The sequence below is a fragment of the Oncorhynchus masou genome, unplaced genomic scaffold (assembly GCF_036934945.1).
Source record: "Oncorhynchus masou masou isolate Uvic2021 unplaced genomic scaffold, UVic_Omas_1.1 unplaced_scaffold_871, whole genome shotgun sequence".
In the NCBI taxonomy this organism is placed as follows: Eukaryota; Metazoa; Chordata; class Actinopteri; order Salmoniformes; family Salmonidae; genus Oncorhynchus; species Oncorhynchus masou.
The window spans coordinates 132,476-144,980 of record NW_027015171.1 but is presented as its reverse complement, the minus strand read 5'-3'; the positions used below and the strand labels follow the sequence as shown (position 1 = coordinate 144,980).

General features: G+C 51.9%; 1 pseudogene; it reads left to right on the top strand.

Moving 5' to 3' along the window:
• The window catches only part of LOC135537905 (catenin delta-1-like), a 53,200-nt pseudogene that overhangs the window by 19,082 nt on the left and 21,613 nt on the right, over positions 1 to 12,505 (top strand).

The following is a 12,505-nucleotide window of genomic DNA, read 5'->3' as shown; positions in this document are numbered from 1 at the left end:
ACTCTCCCCTGTCATGTCTCCTCCGTGTCTAACCTCTCTCCCCTGACTCATGTCATCTCCTCCGTGTCTGACACTATCTCTCTCCCCTGACTCATGTCATCTCCTCCGTGTCTAACCTCTCTCCCCTGACTCATGTCACGTAACCTCTCTCCCCTGACTCATGTCATCTCCTCCGTGTCTAACCTCTCTCCCCTGACTCATGTCATCTCCTCCGTGTCTGACACTAACCTCTCTCCCCTGACTCATGTCATCTCCTCCGTGTCTGACTGACTAACCTCTAACCTCTCCCCTGACTCATGTCATCTCCTCCGTGTCTCCTCCGTGTCTGACACTAACCTCTCTCCCCTGACTCATGTCATCTCCTCCGTGTCTAACCTCTCTCCCCTGACTCATGTCATCTCCTCCGTGTCTAACCTCTCTCCCCTGACTCATGTCATCTCCTCCGTGTCTAACCTCTCTCCCCTGACTCATGTCATCTCCTCCGTGTCTAACCTCTCTCCCCTGACTCATGTCATCTCCTCCGTGTCTAACCTCTCTCCCCTGACTCATGTCATCTCCTCCGTGTCTAACCTCTCTCCCCTGACTCATGTCATCTCCTCCGTGTCCCCTGACTCATGTCACTAACCTCTCTCCCCTGACTCATGTCATCTCCTCCGTGTCTGACTCATGTCATCTCCTCCGTGTCTAACCTCTCTCCCCTGACTCATGTCACCTCCTCCGTGTCTGACACTAACCTCTCTCCCCTGACTCATGTCATCTCCTCCGTGTCTAACCTCTCTCCCCTGACTCATGTCATCTCCTCCGTGTCTAACCTCTCTCCCCTGACTCATGTCATCTCCTCCGTGTCTAACCTCTCTCCCCTGACTCATGTCATCTCCTCCGTGTCTAACCTCTCTCCCCTGACTCATGTCATCTCCTCCGTGTCTAACCTCTCTCCCCTGACTCATGTCATCTCCTCCGTGTCTAACCTCTCTCCCCTGACTCATGTCATCTCCTCCGTGTCTGACACTAACCTCTCTCCCCTGACTCATGTCATCTCCTCCGTGTCTAACCTCTCTCCCCTGACTCATGTCATCTCCTCCGTGTCTAACATGTCTCTCCTCCTGACTGACTCATGTCATCTCCTCCGTGTCTAACCTCTCTCCCCTGACTCATGTCATCTCCTCCGTCTAACCTCTCTCCCCTGACTCTGTCACGTGTCTAACCTCTCTCCCCTGACTCATGTCATCTCCTCCGTGTCTGATGTCACTAACCATGTCTCTCCCCGTGTCTAACTCATGTCATCTCCTCCGTGTCTGACACTAACCTCTCTCCCCTGACTCATGTCATCTCCTCCGTGTCTAACCTCTCTCCCCTGACTCATGTCATCTCCTCCGTGTCTAACCTCTCTCCCCTGACTCATGTCATCTCCTCCGTGTCTAACCTCTCTCCCCTGACTCATGTCATCTCCTCCGTGTCTGTCACCGTGTCTAACCTCTCTCCCCTGACTCATGTCATCTCCTCCGTGTCTAACCTAACCTCTCTCCCCTGACTCATGTCATCTCCTCCGTGTCTGACTAACTCTCTCCCCTGACTCATGTCATCTCCTCCGTGTCTAACCTCTCTCCCCTGACTCATGTCATCTCCTCCGTGTCTAACCTCTCTCCCCTGACTCATGTCATCTCCTCCGTGTCTAACCTCTCTCCCCTGACTCATGTCATCTCCTCCGTGTCTAACCTCTCTCCCCTGACTCATGTCATCTCCTCCGTGTCTAACCTCTCTCCCCTGACTCATGTCACTAACCTCTCTCCCCTGACTCATGTCATCTCCTCCGTGTCTAACCTCTCTCCCCTGACTCATGTCATCTCCTCCGTGTCTAACCTCTCTCCCCTGACTCATGTCATCTCCTCCGTGTCTAACCTCTCTCCCCTGACTCATGTCATCTCCTCCGTGTCTAACCTCTCTCCCCTGACTCATGTCATCTCCTCCGTGTCTAACCTCTCTCCCCTGACTCATGTCATCTCCTCCGTGTCTAACCTCTCTCCCCTGACTCATGTCATCTCCTCCGTGTCTAACCTCTCTCCCCTGACTCATGTCATCTCCTCCGTGTCTGACACTAACCTCTCTCCCCTGACTCATGTCATCTCCTCCGTGTCTAACCTCTCTCCCCTGACTCATGTCATCTCCTCCGTGTCTGACACTAACCTCTCTCCCCTGACTCATGTCATCTCCTCCGTGTCTAACCTCTCTCCCCTGACTCATGTCATCTCCTCCGTGTCTGACACTAACCTCTCTCCCCTGACTCATGTCATCTCCTCCGTGTCTAACCTCTCTCCCCTGACTCATGTCATCTCCTCCGTGTCTAACCTCTCTCCCCTGACTCATGTCATCTCCTCCGTGTCTCCCCTGACTCATGTCATCTCCTCCGTGTCTAACCTCTCTCCCCTGACTCATGTCATCTCCTCCGTGTCTGACTCACATCTCCTCCGTGTCTAACCTCTCTCCCCTGACTCATGTCATCTCCTCCGTGTCTAACCTCTCTCCCCTGACTCATGTCATCTCCTCCGTGTCTAACCTCTCTCCCCTGACTCATGTCATCTCCTCCGTGTCTAACTGACTCAACCTCTCTCCCCTGACTCATGTCATCTCCTCCGTGTCTAACCTCTCTCCCCTGACTCATGTCATCTCCTCCGTGTCTAACCTCTCTCCCCTGACTCATGTCATCTCCTCCGTGTCTAACCTCTCTCCCCTGACTCATGTCATCTCCTCCGTGTCTAACCTCTCTCCCCTGACTCATGTCATCTCCTCCGTGTCTAACCTCTCTCCCCTGACTCATGTCATCTCCTCCGTGTCTAACCTCTCTCCCCTGACTCATGTCATCTCCTCCGTGTCTCTAACCTCTCTCCCCTGACTCATGTCATCTCCTCCGTGTCTAACCTCTCTCCCCCTGACTCCATGTCACCTCCTCCGTGTCTAACCTCTCTCCCCTGACTCATGTCATCTCCTCCGTGTCTAACCTCTCTCTGTCATCTCCTCCGTGTCTAACCTCTCTCCCCTGACTCATGTCATCTCCTCCGTGTCTAACCTCTCTCCCCTGACTCATGTCATCTCCTCCGTGTCTGACTCATGTCACTAACCTCTCTCCCCTGACTCATGTCATCTCCTCCGTGTCTAACCTCTCTCCCCTGACATGTCATCTCCTCCGTGTCTAACCTCTCTCCCCTGACTCATGTCATCTCCTCCGTGTCTAACCTCTCTCCCCTGACTCATGTCATCTCCTCCGTGTCTAACCTCTCTCCCCTGACTCATGTCATCTCCTGACACTAACCTCTCTCCCCTGACTCATGTCATCTCCTCCGTGTCTAACCTCTCTCCCCTGACTCATGTCATCTCCTCCGTGTCTAACCTCTCTCCCCTGACTCATGTCATCTCCTCCGTGTCTAACCTCTCTCCCCTGACTCATGTCATCTCCTCCGTGTCTAACCTCTCTCCCCTGACTCATGTCATCTCCTCCGTGTCTAACCTCTCTCCCCTGACTCATGTCATCTCCTCCGTGTCTAACCTCTCTCCCCTGACTCATGTCATCTCCTCCGTGTCTAACCTCTCTCCCCTGACTCATGTCATCTCCTCCGTGTCTAACCTCTCTCCCCTGACTCATGTCATCTCCTCCGTGTCTAACCTCTCTCCCCTGACTCATGTCATCTCCTCCGTGTCTGACCTCTCTCTCCCCTGACTCATGTCACCTCCTCCGTGTCTAACCTCTCTCCCCTGACTCATGTCATCTCCTCCGTGTCTAACCTCTCTCCCCTGACTCATGTCACTCATGTCTCCTCCGTGTCTAACCTAACCTCTCTCCCCTGACTCATGTCATCTCCTCCGTGTCTAACCTCTCTCCCCTGACTCATGTCATCTCCTCCGTGTCTAACCTCTCTCCCCTGACTCACATGTCATCTCCTCCGTGTCTAACCTCTCTCCCCTGACTCATGTCATCTCCTCCGTGTCTAACTCTCTCCCCTGACTCTGTCATCTCCTCCGTGTCTAACCTCTCTCCCCTGACTCATGTCATCTCCTCCGTGTCTAACCTCTCTCCCCTGACTCATGTCATCTCCTCCGTGTCTGACTCATGTCATCTCCTCCGTGTCTAACCTCTCTCCCCTGACTCATGTCATCTCCTCCGTGTCTAACCTCTCTCCCCTGTTGTCATCTCCTCCGTGTCTAACCTCTCTCCCCTGACTCATGTCATCTCCTCCGTGTCTAACCTCTCTCCCCTGACTCATGTCATCTCCTCCGTGTCTAACCTCTCTCCCCTGACTCATGTCATCTCCTCCGTGTCTAACCTCTCTCCCCTGACTCATGTCATCTCCTCCGTGTCTAACCTCTCTCCCCTGACTCATGTCATCTCCTCCGTGTCTAACCTCTCTCCCCTGACTCATGTCATCTCCTCCGTGTCTAACTGACTATGTCACCTCTCTCCCCTGACTCATGTCATCTCCTCCGTGTCTCTAACCTCTCTCCCCTGACTCATGTCATCTCCTCCGTGTCTAACCTCTCTCCCCTGACTCATGTCATCTCCTCCGTGTCTAACCTCTCTCCCCTGACTCATGTCATCTCCTCCGTGTCTAACCTCTCTCCCCTGACTCATGTCATCTCCTCCGTGTCTAACCTCTCTCCCCTGACTCATGTCATCTCCTCCGTGTCTAACCTCTCTCCCCTGACTCATGTCATCTCCTCCGTGTCTAACCTCTCTCCCCTGACTCATGTCATCTCCTCCGTGTCTAACCTCTCTCCCCTGACTCATGTCATCTCCTCCGTGTCTAACCTCTCTCCCCTGACTCATGTCATCTCCTCCGTGTCTAACCTCTCTCCCCTGACTCATGTCATCTCCTCCGTGTCTAACCTCTCTCCCCTGACTCATGTCATCTCCTCCGTGTCTAACACCTCTCTCCCCTGACTCATGTCATCTCCTCCGTGTCTGTCATCTCCTCCGTGTCTAACCTCTCTCCCCTGACTCATGTCATCTCCTCCGTGTCTAACCTCTCTCCCCTGACTCATGTCATCTCCTCCGTGTCTAACCTCTCTCCCCTGACTCATGTCATCTCCTCCGTGTCTAACACTAACCTCTCCCTGACTCATGTCATCTCCTCCGTGTCTAACTCTCCCCTGACTCTTGTCATCTCCTCCGTGTCTAACCTCCGTGTCTAACCTCTCCCCTGACTCATGTCATCTCCTCCGTGTCTGATGTCATCTCCCTCTAACCTCCCCTGACTCATGTCATCTCCTCCGTGTCTAACCTCTCTCCCCTGACTCATGTCATCTCCTCCGTGTCTAACCTCTCTCCCCTGACTCATGTCATCTCCTCCGTGTCTAACCTCTCTCCCCTGACTCATGTCATCTCCTCCGTGTCTAACCTCTCTCCCCTGACTCATGTCATCTCCTCCGTGTCTAACCTCTCTCCCCTGACTCATGTCATCTCCTCCGTGTCTAACCTCTCTCCCCTGACTCATGTCATCTCCTCCTGTCTAACCTCTCTCCCCTGACTCATGTCATCTCCTCCGTGTCTAACCTCTCTCCCCTGACTCATGTCATCTCCTCCGTGTCTAACCTCTCTCCCCTGACTCATGTCATCTCCTCCGTGTCTAACCTCTCTCCCCTGACTCATGTCATCTCCTCCGTGTCTAACCTCTCTCCCCTGACTCATGTCATCTCCTCCGTGTCTAACCTCTCTCCCCTGACTCATGTCATCTCCTCCGTGTCTAACCTCTCTCCCCTGACTCATGTCATCTCCTCCGTGTCTAACCTCTCCCCTGACTCATGTCATCTCCTCCGTGTCTAACCTCTCTCCCCTGACTCATGTCATCTCCTCCGTGTCTAACCTCTCTCCCCTGACTCATGTCATCTCCTCCGTGTCTAACCTCTCTCCCCTGACTCATGTCATCTCCTCCGTGTCTAACCTCTCTCCCCTGACTCATGTCATCTCCTCCGTGTCTAACCTCTCTCCCCTGACTCATGTCATCTCCTCCGTGTCTAACCTCTCTCCCCTGACTCATGTCATCTCCTCCGTGTCTAACCTCTCTCCCCTGACTCATGTCATCTCCTCCGTGTCTAACCTCTCTCCCCTGACTCATGTCATCTCCTCCGTGTCTAACCTCTCTCCCCTGACTCATGTCATCTCCTCCGTGTCTAACCTCTCTCCCCTGACTCATGTCATCTCCTCCGTGTCTAACCTCTCTCCCCTGACTCATGTCATCTCCTCCGTGTCTAACCTCTCTCCCCTGACTCATGTCATCTCCCTCTCCCCTGACTCTTGTCATCTCCTCCGTGTCTCTCTCCCCTGACTCATGTCATCTCCTCCGTGTCTAACCTCTCTCCCCTGACTCATGTCATCTCCTCCGTGTCTAACCTCTCTCCCCTGACTCATGTCATCTCCTCCGTGTCTAACCTCTCTCCCCTGACTCATGTCATCTCCTCCGTGTCTAACCTCTCTCCCCTGACTCATGTCATCTCCTCCGTGTCTAACCTCTCTCCCCTGACTCATGTCATCTCCTCCGTGTCTAACCTCTCTCCCCTGACTCATGTCATCTCCTCCGTGTCTAACCTCTCTCCCCTGACTCATGTCATCTCCTCCGTGTCTAACCTCTCTCCCCTGACTCATGTCATCTCCTCCGTGTCTAACCTCTCTCCCCTGACTCATGTCATCTCCTCCGTGTCTAACCTCTCTCCCCTGACTCATGTCATCTCCTCCGTGTCTAACCTCTCTCCCCTGACTCATGTCATCTCCTCCGTGTCTAACCTCTCTCCCCTGACTCATGTCATCTCCTCCGTGTCTAACCTCTCTCCCCTGACTCATGTCATCTCCTCCGTGTCTAACCTCTCTCCCCTGACTCATGTCATCTCCTCCGTGTCTAACCTCTCTCCCCTGACTCATGTCATCTCCTCCGTGTCTAACCTCTCTCCCCTGACTCTTGTCATCTCCCTCTCCACAGGTTAAGAAGGTAGTGAAGACTACCATGACTCGTACAGTCATCCCCTCTGTGTCTGACAACCTCTCCCTGGATGGAGGGGGGTCTATGACAGGTGTCGGGGTCTAACCACCTCCCCCATGGAGCGGGTCTAACAGACAGCCAGGTCCTCCCGTGACTCTCCCCTGACCAACACCGTGTCTAACCTCTCCCCTGAAACTACCACTACGGACCCCCGGGACTCATGGACTCCTCCAGGTGCCCTCCCTCCATAGGGAGACCTACGCCCCCTGAGCAGGGGAGCATCTCATGTGTCTAACCGCTACAGGTAGGACAGGTGGATCTGTTGTCTCTTCTTATCCATAGACGTAGAGTCGGGAGACAACGGGTATGTCCTCTCCTCTCTCCCTCCTCAACTCATGTCATCTCCTCCTCTACTTCTCCCTGACTCCAGGCCAGCTGATGTGGTACCGGACCCTGGACTCAGGATACAGAGCCATCATGTCAGGAATGCTGTGTCTAACCCATACGCAGCACAGCCACAGGTGTCATCGTCCTGTGTTAAATCAAAGTGGGTCAGTGTGTTGGAGCTGTCAGGACATGTGTTAACCTCTCTCCCCTGATCATGTCATCTCCTCCGTGTCTGTGACGTGTGAGCAGTGTGTTGGAGCTGTCAGGACTGCAGAATGTGTGTTAATGTGATGATATTGTCATTGGTCAGGTGGGTTGTGGAGCTGTCTGGCTGCAGAAGTGTGTTAGCTGTCTCGGACTGCAGAATGTGTTTTAACCTGATGATATTGTATTGGTCAGGTGGGTCGTAAGGCCTGTGTGTTGGAGCTGTCTGGACTGCAGAATGTGTGTTAACGTGATGATATTGTATTGGTCAGGTGGGTTGTATGGGCAGTGTGTTGGAGCTGTCAGGACTGCAGAATGTGTATTAACGTGATGATATTGTATTGGTCAGGTGGGTCGTATGGGCAGTGCGTTGGAGCTGTCTGGGATGCCGAGGTTTGTCCCAGAGCCGTACGGTCTGGAGGATGACCAGAGGAGTCTGGGATATGACGAGGCAGACTACGGCATGGGACCGGCCATCCACTCCCCGGAACAGTACCACGCAACCAGCAAGCCTTCAACCACGGACCGCCCCGACTCAGAACAGGGTACATGTCCCAGTGTGTGTGGAGGAGCGTGTGCAGTAATGTCTGGTCTCATCTTCTCTGTATCCCTGGTTGTTTATTCAGTCAGTGTCCACTCCCATACTAACCCCTACCAGTGTAGTAGTGTCCACTCCCTACTAACCCCTACCAGTGTAGTAGTGTCCACTCCCTACTAACCCCTACCAGTGTCAGTAGTGTCCACTCCCTACTAACCCCTACCAGTGTAGTAGTGTCCACTCCCATACTAACCCCTACCAGTGTAGTAGTGTCCACTCCCATACTAACCCCTACCAGTGTAGTGTCCACTCCCATACTAACCCCTACCAGTGTAGTAGTGTCCACTCCCATACTAACCCCTACCAGTGTAGTGTCCACTCCCATACTAACCCCTACCAGTGTAGTGTCCACTCCCATACTAACCCCTACCAGTGTAGTAGTGTCCACTCCCATACTAACCCCTACCAGTGTAGTAGTGTCCACTCCCTACTAACCCCTACCAGTGTAGTAGTGTCCACTCCCTACTAACCCCTACCAGTGTAGTAGTGTCCACTCCCAACTAACCCCTACCAGTGTAGTAGTGTCCACTCCCTACTAACCCCTACCAGTGTAGTAGTGTCCACTCCCAACTAACCCCTACCAGTGTAGTAGTGTCCACTCCCTACTAACCCCTACCAGTGTAGGGTCCACTCCCTACTAACCCCTACCAGTGTAGTGTCCACTCCCATACTAACCCCTACCAGTGTAGTGTCCACTCCCTACTAACCCCTACCAGTGTAGTGTCCACTCCCTACTAACCCCTACCAGTGTAGTGTCCCTCCCCTACTAACCCCTACCAGTGTAGTAGTGTCCACTCCCTACTAACCCCTACCAGTGTAGTGTCCACTCCCCTACTAACCCCTACCAGTGTGTGTGTCCACTCCCTACTAACCCCTACCAGTGTAGTGTCCACTCCCTACTAACCCCTACCAGTGTAGTGTCCACTCCCTACTAACCCCTACCAGTGTGTAGTGTCCACTCCCTACTAACCCCTACCAGTGTGTAGTGTCCACTCCCTACTAACCCCTACCAGTGTGTAGTGTCCACTCCCTACTAACCCCTACCAGTGTGTAGTGTCCACTCCCTACTAACCCCTACCAGTGTAGTGTCCACTCCCTACTAACCCCTACCAGTGTAGTGTCCACTCCCTACTAACCCCTACCAGTGTAGTGTCCACTCCCTACTAACCCCTACCAGTGTAGTAGTGTCCACCCTACCTAACCCCTACCAGTGTAGTAGTGTCCACTCCCATACTAACCCCTACCAGTGTAGTAGTGTCCACTCCCTACTAACCCCTACCAGTGTAGTAGTGTCCACTCCCTACTAACCCCTACCAGTGTAGTAGTGTCCACTCCCTACTAACCCCTACCAGTGTAGTAGTGTCCACTCCCTACTAACCCCTACCAGTGTAGTAGTGTCCACTCCCTACTAACCCCTACCAGTGTAGTAGTGTCCACTCCCATACTAACCCCTACCAGTGTAGTAGTGTCCACTCCCATACTAACCCCTACCAGTGTAGTGTCCACTCCCTACTAACCCCTACCAGTGTAGTAGTGTCCACTCCCTACTAACCCCTACCAGTGTAGTAGTGTCCACTCCCATACTAACCCCTACCAGTGTAGTAGTGTCCACTCCCTACTAACCCCTACCAGTGTAGTAGTGTCCACTCCCTACTAACCCCTACCAGTGTAGTAGTGTCCACTCCCTACTAACCCCTACCAGTGTAGTAGTGTCCACTCCCTACTAACCCCTACCAGTGTAGTAGTGTCCACTCCCTACTAACCCCTACCAGTGTAGTAGTGTCCACTCCCTACTAACCCCTACCAGTGTAGTAGTGTCCACTCCCCTACTAACCCCTACCAGTGTAGTAGTGTCCACTCCCTACTAACCCCTACCAGTGTAGTAGTGTCCACTCCCTACTAACCCCTACCAGTGTAGTAGTGTCCACTCCCTACTAACCCCTACCAGTGTAGTAGTGTCCACTCCCTACTAACCCCTACCAGTGTAGTAGTGTCCACTCCCATACTAACCCCTACCAGTGTAGCGTCCACTCCCTACTAACCCCTACCAGTAGTAGTGTCCACTCCCTACTAACCCCTACCAGTGTAGTGTCCACTCCCTACTAACCCCTACCAGTGTAGTAGTGACCACTCCCTACTAACCCCTACCAGTGTAGTAGTGTCCACTCCCTAATACTAACCCCTACCAGTGTAGTAGTGTCCACTCCCATACTAACCCCTACCAGTGTAGTAGTGTCCACTCCCTACTAACCCCTACCAGTGTAGTAGTGTCCACTCCCTACTAACCCCTACCAGTGTAGTGTCCACTCCCTACTAACCCCTACCAGTGTAGTGTCCACTCCCTACTAACCCCTACCAGTGTAGTGTCCACTCCCATACTAACCCCTACCAGTGTAGTGTCCACTCCCTACTAACCCCTACCAGTGTAGTGTCCACTCCCTACTAACCCCTACCAGTGTAGTGTCCACTCCCTACTAACCCCTACCAGTGTAGTAGTGTCCACTCCCATACTAACCCCTACCAGTGTAGTGTCCACTCCCATACTAACCCCTACCAGTGTAGTGTCCACTCCCATACTAACCCCTACCAGTGTAGTGTCCACTCCCATACGAACCCCTACCAGTGTAGTGTCCACTCCCATACTAACCTCTTCTCTCCCCTCCCAGGAGCTATGAAGGGACTCTGGACGGAGACATGAGTGGAGCAGGGGACATGTATTACTGGGGAGGTGCACCCCTGGCCCAGGGAGAGAGGGGTAGCATGGCCTCCTTGGACAGGTGAGACTCCTTGGTGTCGTATTGTAGATATATCAGGGGTATTCACTTCCAAGCCTGCAGGTCCGGACCAGGGCTTAAAATGAACACCCACCACCACCTGCCAACGCGGGTACATGTTGTCATTGGTGGGTCAGATGTCTGTCACCAGCCATGTTGGTGGGGGCCAGGGCTCCACAGTGCCAGCATTTCACTCACATTTGTGAATAAAAATAGTCAAGTATGGTTAAATGCTGCAGTGGCTATTTTCAAAGTATTTCTGCAGTTTTTGTTTCACAGCTGGTAAATGAATCACACAAAGTCAAAGAACTAGGAATCTTCTATCCCACCTCACACGGTGTCAGGAGATGAGTGAAAAATTAATTTTTAGAAGCTTTGTGCACAGGCATGAAAGTTGGTCTAATTTACTTGAAGATGAAGTCTACTGAAGTAAGACTTTGTCCTTGTGTTTCCTGGCTATTTATATTTGTTTTGTTCACAAGTTAGGTTGTTTTTCAGTGTTTGAGTTTCAACTGTTAGAGAAGAGAAGACAACCCTGCTGCTTGTCAGACTCTTTCTCACAGGACAAACATGACTCTAGTCGCGTTACCACGGTAACCTCCGTCCTTAAAGGGGCAGGGGATCATTATTGTTAAGTGTCAGGTCACAAAAAAATGAAATGAAATGAAACAATATACCACTACTTCTTAACAGTAATACATTTTATTGTTTTAGAAACATTACAAAGCATGCGCATCTGTTTTTTTGTCTTGTTTGTGTAATTTTAGGGGAGGAAATATTTTGGATGGTGAAAAAAACTGAGTGGCTGGTCAATCTTTAAATCTACCTGCTACAGTGGCTGGTGGACCAAAAAGTGAATTTTAGGACTGGTCCGGACCACTGCTGTTTTTCTGTTCTACCTCATAATGAATTGTACCCACCTGGGGTCCCAGGTCTAAGTCAGTCCCTGATTAGAAGGGAGGAAGGATATTCAACATTGGAACTGGATTCAAGGTCCAGATGTGGAATTTGTCTGCACTACTGTATGTCGCTTTGGATGAAAGTGATGTATATATTCTCTTCCCTGATTGGCCAGCACCCTGAGGAAAGGCCCCGCCACTTCCTGGAGACAGCCTGAGCTGCCGGAGGTCATCGCCATGCTCAACTACAGACTGGACCCCGTCAAGAGCAATGCTGCCGCATACCTGCAGCACCTCACCTTTAAGAATGACAAGGTAATATATATACACCTGCAGCACCTCACCTTTAAGAATGACAAGGTAATATATATACACCTGCTGCACCTCACCTTTAAGAATGACAAGGTAATATATATACACCTGCTGCACCTCACCTTTAAGAATGACAAGGTATATATATACATGCAGCACCTCACCTTTAAGAACGACAAGGCACCTGCACCTTTAAGAATGACAAGGTAATATATATATATATACACCTGCAGCACCTCACCTTTAAGAATGACAAGGTAATATAATATATATACACCTGCAGCACCTCACCTTTAAGAATGACAAGTAATAATATATATATACACCTGCAGCACCTCACCTTTAAGAATGACAAGGTAATATATATAT